This window comes from Cyanistes caeruleus, chromosome 27 (genome assembly GCF_971803275.1).
Source record: "Cyanistes caeruleus chromosome 27, bCyaCae1.hap1.1, whole genome shotgun sequence".
NCBI classification, from domain to species: Eukaryota; Metazoa; Chordata; class Aves; order Passeriformes; family Paridae; genus Cyanistes; species Cyanistes caeruleus.
In genome coordinates, this window is record NC_141727.1 from 4,703,971 (window position 1) to 4,720,776 (window position 16,806).

Genomic DNA, 16,806 nt, shown 5'->3' on the forward strand with positions numbered 1-16,806 from the left:
GGAGAAGCGATAAATCCCAGGGTTAATGATCAATCACTTTGGAATCAAAATAAAATAATTTAAAAATCAAAATAAAATTAAAATAAAATCGAAATAAAATCAAAATTAAATCAAAATAAAATCAAAATAAAATAATTTAAAAATCAAAATCAAATCAAAATAAAATAATTTAAAAGTCAAAATAAAATCAAAATCAAAATAAAATCAAAATAAAATCATTTAAAAATCAAAATAAAATCAAAATAAAATCAAAATAAAATCAAAATAAAATCAAAATAAAATAATTTAAAAATCAAAATAAAATCAAAATAAAATCAAAATAAAGTCATTTAAAAATCAAAATAAAATCAAAATAAAATCAAAATAAAATCAAAATAAAATCAAAATAAAATCAAAATAAAATCATTTAAAAATCAAAATAAAATCAAAATAAAATAATTTAAAAGTCAAAATAAAATCAAAATAAAATCAAAATAAAATCAAAATAAAATCATTTAAAAATCAAAATAAAATCAAAATAAAATCAAAATAAAATCAAAATAAAATCAAAATAAAATCAAAATAAAACCCCCCGGGATTGATCCTCGCGTGGGGAACCCAAAAATCCCCTCCCGGCTCAACGAGGGTTTTTTTTTGGGGGGAGTTTGGCAGATTTTGGGAAAAAAAAAGATGAGAATTCCCATCCCCTCTTCCCTTCTCCTCCCCCTCATTCCCGACCTCCTTTTGCTCCCGATCCTTTGGATTTGGGATTTTTCCCCACGTGACCCAACTACGTCAAGCGGAATTTTTTTTTTATTTTTTTTGTTGTTTTTGTTGGGGTTTTTTTTGCCCATTTTCCCGAGAATCGGGAAAGGAGCGGATCCCTCCCGCACATCCCAGGAATTCCCAAAACTTCCCGGGAATTCCGGGTTCCCAATTCCCATCCCGGACTTTTTTTTTTTTTTTTTTTTTTATTATTATTATTATTATTATTATTATTATTATTATTATTATTATTATTATTATTATTATTATCATTATCATTATTATCATTATTATTATTTTATATTATTATTATTATTATTATTATTATTATTATTATTATTATTATTATTATTATTATTATTATTATTATTATTATTATTATTATTATTATTAATTTTTTTTTTTTTTTTTTTTTTTTTTCCGGGACTGTTTTGGTTTTTTTTTCCCCTTTTTTTTTAATAATTTTTATGATTTTTTTAAACTTTTAATTTACTTTTTTTCCCTTTTTTTTTTATGTCTTTGCGCCTGGAGGAAAACAAACACGGACGGGGAGAGCGACAGCGGAAATCCAAGGAAAAATAACGGGATTTGGGATCGGGAAAAAAAAACGAAAATAGCTTTTTTTTTTTTTTTCCCCATTTTTTTTTTAACCCCTTCACCTTCCTCCCCCAAAAGATTTAAAAAAAAAAAAAATCAGGAGGGGAAAAAAACAAAAAAAACAGAGAGAAAAAATGAGGATTTAAAGATTTTTTTCCTCCTCAAAGATTTTCCCGGAGAAGCCACGCGAGCGTTTTGGGGAGGAAAAAGAGGAATTCCGGGAATTTTTCTGTGCTGGGAAATCCTCTCCTGAATCCTGGGAATGAGGGAGAAGCCTGGAAAATCCATAAAGATTCCAAAAAAAAAAACTCCCGGAGGAAAAATTTGGGGAATTTGGGAAAGCCACGCGGAAAAATCCGATTTTTCCCCCATTTTTTTTGGGGTGGTTTCACAGGATTTTTCCTCCCCCCTCGGGACAAAATATCCAAAATATCCAAAATATACCCCAAAATATTCAAAATATATCCCAAACTATCCAAAATATTCAAAATATATCCCAAAATATCCCAAAATATTCAAAATATATCCCAAAATATTCAAAATATCCAAAATATATCCCAAAATATCCCAAAATATCCAAAATATATCCCAAAATATCCAAAATATATCCCAAAAAATCCAAAATATATCCCAAAAAATCCAAAATATATTCCAAAATATTCAAAATATATCCCAAAATATCCCAAAATATCCAAAATATATCCCAAAATATCAAAAATATCCAAAATATATTCCAAAAAATCCAAAATATATCCCAAAATATTCAAAATATCCAAACTATATCCCAAAATATCCAAAATATATCCCAAAAAATCCAAAATATATCCCAAAATATCCCAAAATATCCAAAATATATCTCAAAATATCAAAAATATCCAAAATATATCCCAAAAAATCCAAAATATATCCCAAAATATTCAAAATATATCCCAAAATATTCAAAATATATCCCAAAATATCCAAAATATCCAAAATATATCCCAAAAAATCCAAAATATATCCCAAAATATTCAAAATATATCCCAAACTATCCAAAATATTCAAAATATATCCCAAAATATCCCAAAATATTCAAAATATATCCCAAAATATTCCTAATATATCCCAAAATATTCCAAATATATCCCAAAATATTCAAAATATATCCCAAAATATTCAAAATATATCCCAAAATATTCAAAATTTCCAAAATATATCCCAAAAAATCCAAAATATATCCCCAAATATTCAAAATATATCCCAAAATATCCAAAATATATCCCAAAATATTCAAAATATATCCCAAAAAATCCAAAATATCCCATCCCCAGCAAGGCCGGGAGAGTCCCCAGAGGGGAAAAAAATCCCAAATAAACTCATTTTTCACTGCTCGACGCCAATAAATAAAAATTTTCTCAAGAAATTCCCGGCCGGGATCAAATTCCTCACGCCGGGAATAAAATTCGGATTTTTTTTTAAAGGAGAGTGGAAGAAACGTCGGTTTAGAAAGGTGGGAAAAATCAAAAATAAATCAAAAATCAATCAAAAATCAATCAAAAATAAATCAAAAATAAATCAAAAATAAATCAAAAATATATCAAAAATAAATAAAAAATAAATAAAAAATAAATAAAAAATAAATCAAAAATAAATCAAAAATAAATCAAAAATAAATAAAAAATATAATCAAAAATATATCAAAAATAAATAAAAATCAATAAAAAAATAAATCAAAAAATCAAAAATAAATCAAAATTAAATCAAAAATAAAACAATAAATCAAAAATAAATCAAAAAATCAAAAATAAATCAAAAATAAATCAAAAATAAATCAAAAATAAATCAAAAAATCAAAAATAAATCAAAAATAAATCAAATCGATAAATCGAACATAAAAAACAAAATCAAACATAAATCAAACATTAAAAAAATCAAATAGAAACGAAATAAATCCACATCCCCTCCCGAAAATTCTGCTGAGCGGGAGCAGCACGGAACCCAGGGGGTTAAAGAGCACAAAATGTTCATTAATATCAATTTACTGCAGAGAAAACTCCGGGTTTTTCATGAAGTTGGTGATTTATGATCAAATCAATTAAATTACGGCCACTCAGGGGCTGCGGTTTCTGCTCGGGTTTCGTTGGGCAGAGGATGGAGAGCTCGGTTCAACAGTGAGATAAAATGAAGTTATCAAATAAAATTATACAATTGTAAAATGGTGAAATAAAATAATAACAAAATAAAATAATAGAAAAGAAAATAATAGAAAATAATAGAAAATAAAATAAAATAAAATAATAGAAAATAAAATAATAGAAAATAAAATAAAATAAAATAAAATAAAATAAAATAAAAATAAAATAAAATAAAAATAAAAATAAAATAAAATAAAATAAAATAAAATAAAATAAAATAAAATAAAATAAAATAAAATAAAATAATAGAAAAGAAGAGAAAAGAAGAGAAGGGAAGAGAAAAGAAAAGAAAAGAAAAGAAAAGAAAAGAAAAGAAAAGAAAAGAAAAGAAAAGAAAAGAAAAGAAAAGAAAAGAAAAGAAAAGAAAAGAAAAGAAAAGAAAAGAATAGGAAATAATAGAAAATAATAGAAAATAAAATAAAATAAAATAAAATAAAATAAAATAAAATAAAATAAAATAAAATAAAATAATAGAAAATAATAGAAAATAATAGAAAATAATAGAAAATAATAGAAAATAAATCCGAGCCCAAAACTTCCTCGCTTTTCCCGATGTTTGAGGAGATTTTTGGAGCTGGAAGCTCCTCCTGAGTTCTTCTCTCGCTCCGGAGGGAGGAGAGGGGAGAGCACAAAGAAATTTCAATTTACAACCCAATTTTGCCGCTTTAATTCCATTTTTTTGGGTTTTTTTTTAACCCCTTCCCCCTCCCCATCCACACAAAGGATTTTCCTGTCGCGTTTAAAAGTTCCGGGGGAGGAGGAAAACGGGAATTTTTCCTTCCCTGGGACAGAAATTTTGAGCGCAAATCCAAAGAATTAAAAAAAAAAAAAACACCACCCGAAATTCCCACGCCCTCCCTTCCAAACCCGGCGTTTCCCACATCCCTCCAAACCAAACATTCCCCCCCAAAAATCTCATTTTTTCCCCGCAAAAAAAGCCGAGTTTGGGGTTCCCCTGGGGAAGGAGAAGCAGCTGGAGCATCCAGATGTTCCGGGGGCACATCTGGGGAGGGAAAAGCCGCGACAGCGCGGATTTTTGGGAACTTCACCCTTTTTTTTATCCCTTTTTTTTCCTTTTTTTTTTTTTTTTTTGGGATTTAATTAGAATTCCCTCCGAGTAAACAACAAAAAAAAACTCGCTGGGGTCATAAATCAACTTTTTCCCAACTCTTTTTTTGTTTTGTTTTGTTTTGTTTCTTTTTTCAAACCGCACAGAAGGTGAGAAATCTTTTAACAAATGCGTTCCGGGGAGGGGGAAAAAAAAACCCCAAAAAAAAACCCCCAAAAAATTGGTGAGGGGGGATAAAAACCCCCCCAAAAAAATCGGAATTTTGGGAAAAAATCCGATTCTTGATAATTTTTTTGCTCCTTTTCAGCTCCCCCGATTAATTTGAGGCAGCTCCGGCTCCTGGTGAAGCCTCATCAAAGATTTTGGAGCAATTAATTGCAGCTCGCGGCCCCTTATTTAATTAATTTAATTGATTTATTTGATTTTTATTTTGATTTTTTTTTTGGGAACTTCTTACCTGCGAGACTCCAGAACTCCAAGGAGAAGGAGGAAAAAATCCGGCTCGGGGCGCTGAGGATTCGTCACTGGAGCAGGAAAATTAAGAAAAAACTACTTTATTTCACCCCCAGCTGGGTCTCGGTGGGATTGGGAGAATTTATTTAATTTATTTTTTATTTTTTCCCCCCCCTTCTTCAAGATGCTTTGAATTATTATTTTTTAATTTTTTAGGGTTTTTTTAATTTTCTTTTTGGGGGGTGGGACGCGTTGGTTTCAAAGAGAAGGGAGCGGAGGGAAAAAATTAGAAATTGGGGCAAAAATATTAAAAATAATGGGAAGGATGGGAAGGATGGGAAGGATGGAAAGGATGGAAAGGATGGAAAGGATGGAAAGGATGGAAAGGATGGAAAGGATGGGAAGGATGAGGATCCCTCCTGGAGAACCAGCGAGCCACGAAGGGGAAAAAAAAAAATAAAACCAAAAAAACCTATGAAAAACTCCCCAAAAAATGAAAAAAAAACTCCCAAAAAACGCGAAAAAAACTCCGAAAAAAATGGGAAAAACTCCCCAAAATCCCTCCCCCAGTCCCGAATCCCCGGGATCTGTCGGGAAAAGCTGTTTCTCTTTATGAAGACTTCAAATGTTGCGAGAGGATTGAAACAGAGGGTGACAAGGGGGTGCTGGAGAGAGGGGGAACCAAACGGGTTCTGCTTCCCCGAGCCGGCAGGAACCGGCCAGAGCCGGGAATTGATTCCAGATGTTTCATCCCGGGAAAAAAAAAACGGGAAAAAAAACCCCCAGAGGAGAGGGAGAAAGTCGGGGAAGGAAAAGGAGAGAGGAGGGGAGGGAGGGGATGAAAGTTGTTCCAAAGGCAGAGAGGATTTTTTGGGTTCTTTCATCTCCTCCCATCCCCGCCCTTGGAGGGGAATCCCTTAAATCTCGCCCTTTTCCAGGGATTTTGGGATTTTTGGGTTTTTTTTTTTGGAGAGGTCCCGGTAGCCACAAAAAAAAAAAAAGAGATTTGGGGGTTTATTTTTAGCCTGGAGCTGAGCTCAGAGAGGGGATTCCATCCCCAAAAACCTGCTTGGGGTTTTTTTTTTTGGGGGGGGGGAAAAGCTTCCTCATCCTAAATAATAAAAATAATTATAATAAAAATAAAAACCCCAAAGCCGGCAGGTGATGGGATGGGAATTCCCGGTGGGAGAGGGGTTGGATCCCGGTTCTCCCCATCCCGGAGGCCGCGGATTCCCATTCCCGGAGGAATTCCAGAGGGGACAATTCCAGCCGGAGTTTCTCTCAGGCTTCTCCCCCGAGCTCCCGGTGGCGCTGCCAATAAAAACCCTGACGGGTTTCACATCCAAAAGGAGACGCGAGGGTTTCTCCTTAACCCCTCCCCTCCTATCTGGGCTAAAAAAACAAAGAAGGGAAAAGGAAAAAAAAAAAAACAACTCAAAAAAACAAAAAAACGGCCAAAAAAGAGGAAAAAAAAAACCCAAAAAAGAGAAAAAAAATGAAAAAAAAGAGGGAAAAAAACCCTCAAAAAAGGGAGAAAAAAAACTCAAAAAAGAGGAAAAAACCTCAAAAAAAACCCCAAAAAAGAGGAAAAAAAAACCAAGAAAGAGGAAAGAAATGAAAAAAAAAAGAGGAAAAAAAACCCTCAAAAAAGGGAGAAAAAAAACTCAAAATGAGGAAAAAACCTCAAAAAAAACCCAAAAAAAAGAGGAAAAAAAACCCAAAAAAGAGGAAAAAGTGAAAAAAAAAGAGGAAAAAAAACCCTCAAAAAAGGGAGAAAAAAAACTCAAAATGAGGAAAAAACCTCAAAAAAAACCCAAAAAAGAGGAAAAAAAAACCCAAAAATAGAAAAAAAACCAAAAAAATGAGGAAAAAAAAACCCTCAAAAAAGGGAGAAAAAAAACTCAAAAAAAAGAGGGAAAAAACAAAAAAAAAGAGGAAAAAAAACCCCCAAAAAGTCAAATCGCCACCATCGCCTCTGATTTATTGCCCCGCTTTTCATCTCGGGATGCTGCGAGCAGGGAAGTGTTGAAACGCCCTTGTTGCCTTTTATTTCTTTCGTGTCCCCCTCCTTTCCCTCCTCCCTCCGCAAAAAAAAAAAAAAGAAAAAGGAGAAAACTTCAAAGAAAACTCTCCCCGCTCCCAAACTTTTCCCTGTTTGGCTTCGAAGCCTCGGAACTTTTTTTCCCCTTTTGTCTCGGCCGCCTGCGAGTCGGGTTTTAAAAATTAAAATGAGAATGAAGCGGCTCCCCCGAGCCCGATGGGATGCTCTAAAAACACATCAAACACATTAAAAATAAAAAATAGGAGAAGCTAAACCTCAAAACTCCGCGTTATCCTTTAATTTTTTTTTCGTTTTTTTCAATTTTTAAATTTTTTTTAATTTTTTTTAAATTTTTTATATTTTTTAAAATTTTTTTAAATTTTTAAATTTTTTTTAAATTTTTTTAATTTTTTATTTTTTTTATTTTTTTTATTTTTTTATTTTTTTAAATTTTTTATTTTTTTAATTTTTTTTAATTTTTTTTAAATTTTTTTTAATTTTTTTTAAATTTTTTTTTATATATATATATATTTTTTTTTCCCCCGCGCCTCCGCCAGGCTTTGATGTGAAATAACTCTCCCCTGCCGCCCGCAATAAATTTTGAATTAAGGTGCTGTTGACTCATATTTACGGCGTTAATCGCTTCCTCTCCGGGCAAAAAATAAATCGGGAGGGGAAAGGGGAGGGAGGTTTCTTTTGGGAGCGGGACCTTCGCAGGAGATGACAGCCGAGGAGAAAGGGCTGATTGCCCAGAAATCAATGAAATTCCGCTCGCTCGAGCCACTTGAAATAGCCAATTATCCCCCAGCCCGAGCCTCCCGGGTGTTTTATCCGCCGTGTGAGGCTGCGAGGGGGGGAAAAACCTCGTTTTTAGTGAGTTTGTCAAGAAATGGGGATTTAAAAATGGGGAGGGAGGGATGTGGGGATGGGAGAAGATGCTGAGAGGGGAGCGGAGCTGCTGGGCCCGGCTTCCCTCGGCGGCTCTGAGCCAAATTTTTTCTCCTGTCCCTGGGAAATTTGGGATTTTGGAGCTGGTGGGAAGCGGGGATGAGCCCTGAGGGTCTGAGGAACAATCAGGAGCTGCGGGGGCAGCGAGGATCTCCCCCAAAAAAATTCTTCTTGGGGAGGTTTTTTGGAGACCCTTCCCGGCCCTGAGCCCGTCCCGGGGGAGCGGGAGAGGGGGGCTCTGACTGATGGGGCTGGGGTCCCACCCTGGCTCTGGGGTCCTGTTCTGGGTCTGGGGTCCCCTCCCCATCCTGGGTCTGGGGTCCCACCCTGGCTCTGGGGTCCTGTTCTGGGTCTGGGGTCCCCTCCCCATCCTGGGTCTGGGGTCCCACCCTGGCTCTGGGGTCCTGTTCTGGGTCTGGGGTCCCCTCCCCATCCTGGGTCTGGGGTCCCACCCTGGCTCTGGGGTCCTGTTCTGGATCTGGGGTCCCCTCCCGGTTCTGGGTCTGGAGTCCTGTTCTGGGTCCGGGGTCCTGTTCTGGGTCTGGGGTCCCCTTCTTGTTCTGGATCTGGGGTCCTGCTCTGGGTCTGACTCCTGTTTTGGGTCTGGAGTCCTGTTCTGGGTCTGGGGTCCCCTCCCCATCCTGGGTCTGGGGTCCCACCCTGGCTCTGGGGTCCTGTTCTGGATCTGGGGTCCTGCTCTGGGTCTGACTCCTGTTTTGGGTCTGGGGTCCTGTTCTGGGTCCGGGGTCCTGTTCTGGGTCTGGGGTCCCACCCTGGGTCTGGGGCCCTCTCCCGGTTCTGGGTCTGGGGTCCCCTCCTGGGTCTGGGGTCCTCTCTTGGCTCTGGGTCCTGTTCTGGGTCTGGGGTCCTGTTCTGGGTCTGGGGTCCCCTCCTTGTTCTGGATCTGGGGTCCTGCTCTGGGTCTGGCTCCTCTTTTGGGTCTGGGGTCCTATTCTGGCTCTGGGGTCCTCTCCCTGTTCTGGGTCTGGGGTCCCCTCCCTGTTCTGGGTCTGGGGTCCCCTCCCCATCCCGGCTCTGGGTCCTGCTCTGGCTCTGGCTCCTGTTTTGGGTCTGGGGTCCTGTTTTGGGTCTGGGCTCCTGTTTTGGGTCGGGGGTCCTGTTTTGGGTCTGGGCTCCTGTTTTGGGTCGGGGGTCCTGTTTTGGGTCTGGGCTCCTGTTTTGGGTCGGGGGTCTCCCCCAGGCTCCGGAGCTCTCCCCGCAGTTTTTGGCTCCCGGGGCTGTTCCGGGGCTCTCCCGGCTCCCCTGGGAATGTTTGGATCCCACCCGAATCATTTTGGGATCATTTTGGGGTCCGGAGCCCCCCGGAGCGCCCGGGCTCCCCTCGGGGCAGGGTCTGGGGGCCGGAGACCCCCGGCCTCACACAAAGGGATTTATTAAACCCTCTATAAATAAAATAAATCAATTAAATAAAGCCCCGAGACTGATTTACAGAGCGGGGGGGGGGGGCTCTGAGCTGGGTCCCCTCTTCAGAGACCGCATTTCTCATAGAGGAATTTAAAATTAAATATAATATAATAAATCATCAGAAATATATATTTATATACTTATATATAAATGTATATACTTATATTTAAAAATATACATATATTTAATAATAAATAAAATTATATATATTTATATACTTATATATTTTTATATACTTATATATTTTTATATATTTTATGTACTTATATATATATTTTTATACTTATATACTTATATATATTTTTATACTTATATACTTATATATATTATATACTTATATATAAATATAAATATATTTAACAAAGAAATATATACTTATATTTATATACTAATATATATTATATACTTGTATAAATAAATATAAATATAAACATATTTAGCAAATAAAGACATATATATATTTATATTTATATACTTATATATTTTTATATACTTATATATTTTTATATATTTTATGTACTTATATATATTTATATTTATATTTATATACTTATATATATTATATACTTATATATAAATATGAATATATTTAACAAAGAAATATATACTTTTATTTATATACTTATATATATTATATATAATATAAATAATATAATATAATATAATTGTATAAATAATATAAATATAAACATATATAGCAAATAAAGACATATATATTTATATACTTATATATTTTTATATATTTATATATAAATATAAACATATTTAACAAATAAAGACATATATTTATATTTATATTTATATTTATATTTATATTTATATTTATATTTATATTTATATTTATATTTATATACTTTTATATACTTTTATATACTTATATATACTTATATATACTCATATATACTTATATATATTTTTATATACTTCTATCTATAAATAAAAATATATTTAATAAGAATAACTTTTTAAAATTAAACAAAATAAAATTAAAAAGGGGGGGGAAATGGGGAGGGGGTCCTGCACCCACTGCGAGCCGACAACTCCAATTACCCCCAGGCTTTGACAGAGAGCGATTCCGCATTTCTGCCTCGCTCCCCGTCCCTGGATGTCCCTGAATTTTTAATGAAATCGGTCGAATTCCCCTAATTCCGCTCCACAAAGGTTTATTCTGGCAGGCAGAGCTGGATTTCCCCGGCCGGGCTGGGAGGGAAGGGAGGGGGGAGGAAAATCGCGGTGAATTCTCAGCCGAGAATCCGCTGCCAGCGTTTAATCTTTGCTCCCGTTGTCAGTTTTATTGACTCCCCGCGTGTCGGAGCTTGTAAAATATTTAAATAAAACAAAAAAAATTACCCAAAACAGCGGAAGCGCCGCCAGAGCTCCGGGTTCATCCTCTCGCCTTTCAACGCGACCGCCCGGAGAGGGTTTGGGGCAGATTGGGGCAGAATTGGGGCAGATTTGGGGCAGAATTGGGGCAGAATTGGGGAAGAATTGGGGCAGAATTGGGGCAGAATTGGGGCAAAACTGGGGAAGAATTGGGGCAGAATTGGGGCAGAATTGGGGCAGAATTGGGCAGAATTGGGGCAGAATTGGGGCAGAATTGGGCAGGATTGGGGAAGAATTGGGGCAGAATTGGGGCAGAATTGGGGCAGAATTGGGGAAGAATTGGGGCAGAATTGGGGCAGAATTGGGGCAGAATTGGGCAGGATTGGGGCACAATTGGGGCAGAATTGGGGAAGAATTGGGGCAGAATTGGGGCAGAATTGGGGCAGAATTGAGGCAGATTTGGGGTAGAATTGGGGCAGATTCGGGCAGAATTGGGGAAGAATTGGGGCAGAATTGGGGCAGAATTGGGGCCGGATTGGGGCAGATTTGGGGCAGAATTGGGCAGGATTGGGGCAGATTTGGGCAGGATTGGGGCAGATTTGGGGAAGAATTGGAGCAGATTTGGGGCAGAATTGGGGAAGAATTGGGGCAGAATTGGGCAGGATTGGGGCAGATTTGGGCAGGATTGGGGCAGATTTGGGGCAGATTTGGGGCAGATTTGGGGAAGAATTGGGGCAGAATTGGGCAGAATTGGGGCAGATTTGGGCAGGATTGGGGCAGATTTGGGGAAGAATTGGAGCAGATTTGGGGCAGATTTGGGCAGAATTGGCGCAGAATTGGGCAGAATTGGGGCAGATTTGGGGAAGAATTGGGGCAGAATTGGGGAAGATTTGGGGAAGAATTGGGGCAGATTTGGGGCAGATTTGGGGCAGAATTGGGGCAGAATTGGGGCAGAATTGGGCAGAATTGGGGCAGATTTGGGGCAGAATTGGGGCAGAATTGGGGCAGAATTGGGCAGAATTGGGGAAGAATTGGGGCAGAATTGGGCAGAATTGGGCAGAATTGGGGCAGATTTGGGGCAGATTTGGGGCAGATTTGGGCAGAATTGGGGAAGAATTGGGGCAGAATTGGGCAGATTTGGGGCAGATTTGGGGCAGTTTGGAGAGGGCGGCGCTGCCTCCTGAGCCTCCCAGTTCTGCACGGGGGTTACACGGGGGTTACACGGGGGTTACACGGGGGTTACACGGGGGTTACACGGGGGATACATGGAGATTCACGGGGTTTCCTCTGAGGATGCTCTGGGGATACTCGGGGAATACGCAGGGGATACACAGAGGATGCCAGGAGGATGCACAGGGGATACTCAGAGGATACTAGGGGGATGTGCGGGGAATACGCAGAAAATGCTCGGAGGATACTCGGAGGATGCTCGGGGGACACACGGGGGATACTCAGAGGATGCTCTGAGGACACACGGGGGATACTCAGAGGATGCTCTGAGGATACACGGAGGATACTCAGAGGATGCTCTGAGGACACACGGGGGATACTCAGAGGATAGATGGGGGATACTCAGAGGACACACGGGGGATACTCAGAGGATACACGGGGGATACTCAGAGGATGCTCTGAGGATACATGGGGGATACTCAGAGGATAGATGGGGGATACTCAGAGGATACACGGGGGATACTCAGAGGATAGATGGGGATACTCAGAGGATACACGGGGGATACTCAGAGGATACACGGGGGATACTCAGAGGATACACGGGGGATACTCAGAGGATACACGGGGGATACTCAGAGGATAGATGGGGATACTCAGAGGATAGATGGGGATACTCAGAGGATACACGGGGATACTCAGAGGATAGATGGGGGATACTCAGAGGACACACGGGGGATACTCAGAGGATAGATGGGGATACTCAGAGGATACACGGGGGATACTCAGAGGACACACGGGGGATACTCAGAGGACACACGGGGGATACTCAGAGGATACACGGGGGATACTCAGAGGATACACGGGGGATACTCAGAGGACACACGGGGGATACTCAGAGGATACACGGGGGATACTCAGAGGATACACGGGGGATACTCAGCGGATACACGGGGGATACTCAGAGGATGCTCTCCCCCATCCGACAAGCGCTGTCCCTTTATTTCCGGCGCACCAATCCGCTCCCCGCCCGCCGCGGCGGCTCCGCTGGGATTTCCCGGCGATATTTTACACCCAGGAGCAGCTCCCGGCCGAGTTTTGCCCGTTTTAAGCCCATTTTGGGCTCCGTTTTCTCCTCCCAGCTCTGTTTTTCCCCCGAGGTGAAGCCCAGGCCGGGCTCCTGAAGAGAAATTCCGACCTCGGGGCGCTTTTTCCAACTTTGATCCCGCGCATCCTCAACCTCCCCTGGCCCAACTCCAGCCTAAAAAAATCCGCGGAAAAATTAAAATAAAATTAAAATAAAATTAAAATAAAATAAAAATTAAAATAAAATAAAATTAAAATAAAAATAAAATAAAAATACTATAAAAATAAAATAAAATAATAATAAAATAAAAATAAAATAAAATAAAATAAAAAAAAAATAAAAATAAAAAAAAATATAAGATAAAATAAAAATAAAATAAAATAAGATAAAATAAAATAAAATAAAATAAAATAAAAATAAAATAAAAAAAAATAAAATAAAATAAAATAAAATAAAATAAAATAAAATAAAATAAAATAAAATAAAATAAAATAAAATAAAATAAAAATAAAATAAAATAAAATAAAATAAAATAAAATAAAATAAAATAAAATAAAATAAAATAAAATAAAATAAAAATAAAAAAATAAAAATAAAATAAAAAAAAATAAATGTAAAAAACCCCGGGAGAGCTCAGAAAGCCCCAGAATGAGCTGATTCCCCTCTCAGGGGTTTCCAGAGGTGTGAGGGGAACCTTTTGGGGTCACCCCGGATCCTCATTGTTCCCTGAGCCCCTCTCGGATTATTAATTTCCATTAAAAAACCCGAATTCTGGGCTAAAATGGGTGAGAAAATGAGTTTTTCACCAAAAGTAAAGCGATGGTGAGGTTTCGATACCGAGCGCTCGCTCTTCCCCGAGGTTTCCACTCCAGCGAGGCGTTCCCGCTCCCCCCAAAATTTATACAAATCTCTCTTTAATTGGTAATCACAGACGCCGTAATTTAAGACCCCCAGCTATAGAGCTTTCATATTAGCGGCTGATCTATGGCTGCGGAGAGGCTGAAATAATCAACTCCAGGGAGAGAGGGGTAAAAGGGGAGAGATCCTCGCTCGGAAATATCATCGCTTTGGCTCGGGGAATGAAGGGAAAGGAAAAAAAAAATAGAAAAATTTGATTTATCTGGGGCAACGCCATAAACAACACAGCTCCGGCTCCCAAACACGCGCACAATGGCAGCAGAGCCCGCCGCTGACATGTTTATTGTAATAAATCAAAGAAGAGAGGAGGGGGAAGAAAAAGGGAGGAAAAAAAAAAAAAAAAATAATAAAAAGGAGCGGAGAAAAAAAAAAAAAAATCCTAAAAAAAAAATAAATTTATCAATGAAATGCCTGGATGGATATAAACACACAGCGCGAAGAGGAACGGGAGGAAATGAAGACGGCGATTTGTCACATTTTTACGACAATAACATTAATAACAAACAATAAATTTACATGGACATATAGACACGCTCGGAATTCGGGAAGCCCCTGCTACTTACAATAATCCAGCCCTCGGCGTGGCTTGGCGCTCCCCGAGAATTGTTTTATTGCAGACTCCTCTCCCTCTCTCCTCCTCTCTCTCTCTCCCCCTCTTTCTTTTTCCCTCTCGCTCTTTTCTCTCTCCCCCCCTCCTCCTTTTTTTCTTCTTTTTTTTTTTTTTCCCCTCCCGGATTTTTTTTTTTCCTCTTTATCTTTTTTTCTCTTTATCTTTTTTTTTTTCTCTTTATCTTTTTTTTTCCTCTTTATCTTTTTTTTTCCTCTTTATCTTTTTTTCCCTCTTTTTATCTTTTTTTTTTTTTTTTTTCTCTTTTTATCTTTTTTTTTGGGTTTTTTCCCCCCTCTTTTTAAAGGGCGGTTGAATTTCACGTCAGGCACGGGGAGAGCGCGCCCGCGATTTTCCTGACGAATCCATATCTGTTCTGCAAGCTCTGCATTAATTATTTAATGAATCACGTGATGGGGAAGGGGGGAAGGGGGTCTCTCACTTTCAGGCTCAAAGGACCACTGTGACCTTCCACCGGAACAGAGAGTTTTTTATTTAATTTTTTTTTAATTTTTTTTTTTTATTTTTTTTTTTATTAAAAAAAAAAATGGACTTTCCAACCCAACTCCAGCACGGACCCCTCGCCCCGCTCTGCCTCTCAAAGGAACACAATTCTTTGTTAAAAACCGCGATTTTGGGTTTATTTCCCCGCTCAAAGCATTTCCTAAACCAGTCCTGGGGTTTGGTTTTGTCGGAGCTTGGCTCAGCCAAACCCCGGTTTTCCCTGGTTTCGTATTTTTTATTTTATTTTATTTTATTTTATTTTATTTTATTTTATTTTATTTTATTTTATTTTATTTTATTTTATTTTATTTTATTTTATTTTATTTTATTTTATTTTATTTTATTTTATTTTACTTTATTTTATATATTTATTTTATTTTGCTTTATTTTATTTTACTTTATTTTACTTTACTTTATTTTACATATTTTACATATTTTATTTTATATTTTATTTTATTGTATTGTATTGAACTTCATTGTATTTTATATTTTATTGTATTTCATTTTATTTTCTTTTATATTTTCATTTATACTTTCATTTATATTTTCTTTTTTATTTTCTTTTATATTTTCTTTTATATTTTATCTTATATTTTATCTTATATTTTATATTTTCTTTTATATTTTATCTTATATTTTATATTTTCTTTTATTTTATTTTATTTTTTATTTTATATTTTATCTTATATTTTATATTTTATTTTATATTTTATTTTATTTTTTATCTTATATTTTATCTTATATTTTATATTTTTTATATTTTCTTTTATATTTTATCTTATATTTTATCTTATATTTTATTTTATATTTTATCTTATATTTTATTTTATATGTTATTTTATATTTTATTTTATTGCATTACATTACATCGAACTTCATTACATTTTCTATTTTACTGCATTTCATTCTATTTTCCCCTCCACCCACGCTGAGATTCTGATCACAAATCTCACCCCGAACCTCCCGGAGCCCCCAAAAAATTCCAATTCCTGCTGTGAAAATCTCAGCTCCCCTCGGCTCCCGAGGCCTCTCCCTGCTGCTCTCATTGTTCCTCGGGGTTTTATTGCGTTAAAGAGGGAGGGGAGATCCAGAGAGCAAAAAAAAAATGGGAAAAAAAATCAAATTTCGTGTCTGAGGAGAGCTGCCAAGTGCAAGAATCCCGGGAAAAAATAAAAGAGGGAGAGAGAGAAACAAAGGGAAGAGCTGGGAAAGGCCAGGGAGAGGAACAGGGGTGAAGGGATCCCCCAAAAATCAGCACCAAAAAAACCCCAAAACCTTAAAAACCTCGGGGTCACCGCCCCGGAACCCCCCCAGAGCCGGGGGGCGACAGAGACACCCCAAAACCCCAATAAATAAATATAAAATAAATCATTTATCATAATAAACCCCGGAGAGAGCTGAAATTAAACATAAAATAATTCAAAACCTTTTTAAAAAAAGCGGATTTTTGGACTCGCTGGGCGGATTTGAGAAACCCTCGATTATTTTTGAATCGATTTTATCGAGTTCCAGCGGCTGGGAGGGATAAAAAAATCCAATTAAAAGAAGTTCCCGTGGCTGGGGGTGCTCCGAGAGGGAGGGAAAAGCGAATTTTAGGAGAACTTCAGGTCCATTCTTAAACCTCGAATCTCTCTTATTTTCATTATTTTCCCCTCTTTTTTCCCCATTTTTTTTTTATTTTCTCATAAAACTCGTGCGAACGGGTAAATCCATTAAAAAATAAAAAATAACAACCAAAAAAAAAACCCC

At 37.2% G+C, this 16,806-nt stretch overlaps 1 protein-coding gene across 1 annotated transcript in view; it reads right to left on the minus strand.

The window, feature by feature from the left end:
* HOXB3 (homeobox B3) overlaps positions 1-14,604 on the minus strand; it is a 29,743-nt gene extending 15,139 nt beyond the window's left edge. The window contains exons 1-2 of the mRNA XM_086864368.1: positions 14,510-14,604; positions 5,042-5,108 (exon numbers count right to left, since the gene is read on the minus strand). The gene's annotated coding sequence lies outside the window, so the exon portion shown is untranslated. The remainder of the gene's footprint in view (positions 1-5,041; positions 5,109-14,509) is intronic.
* Positions 14,605-16,806: the final 2,202 nt, after the last annotated feature.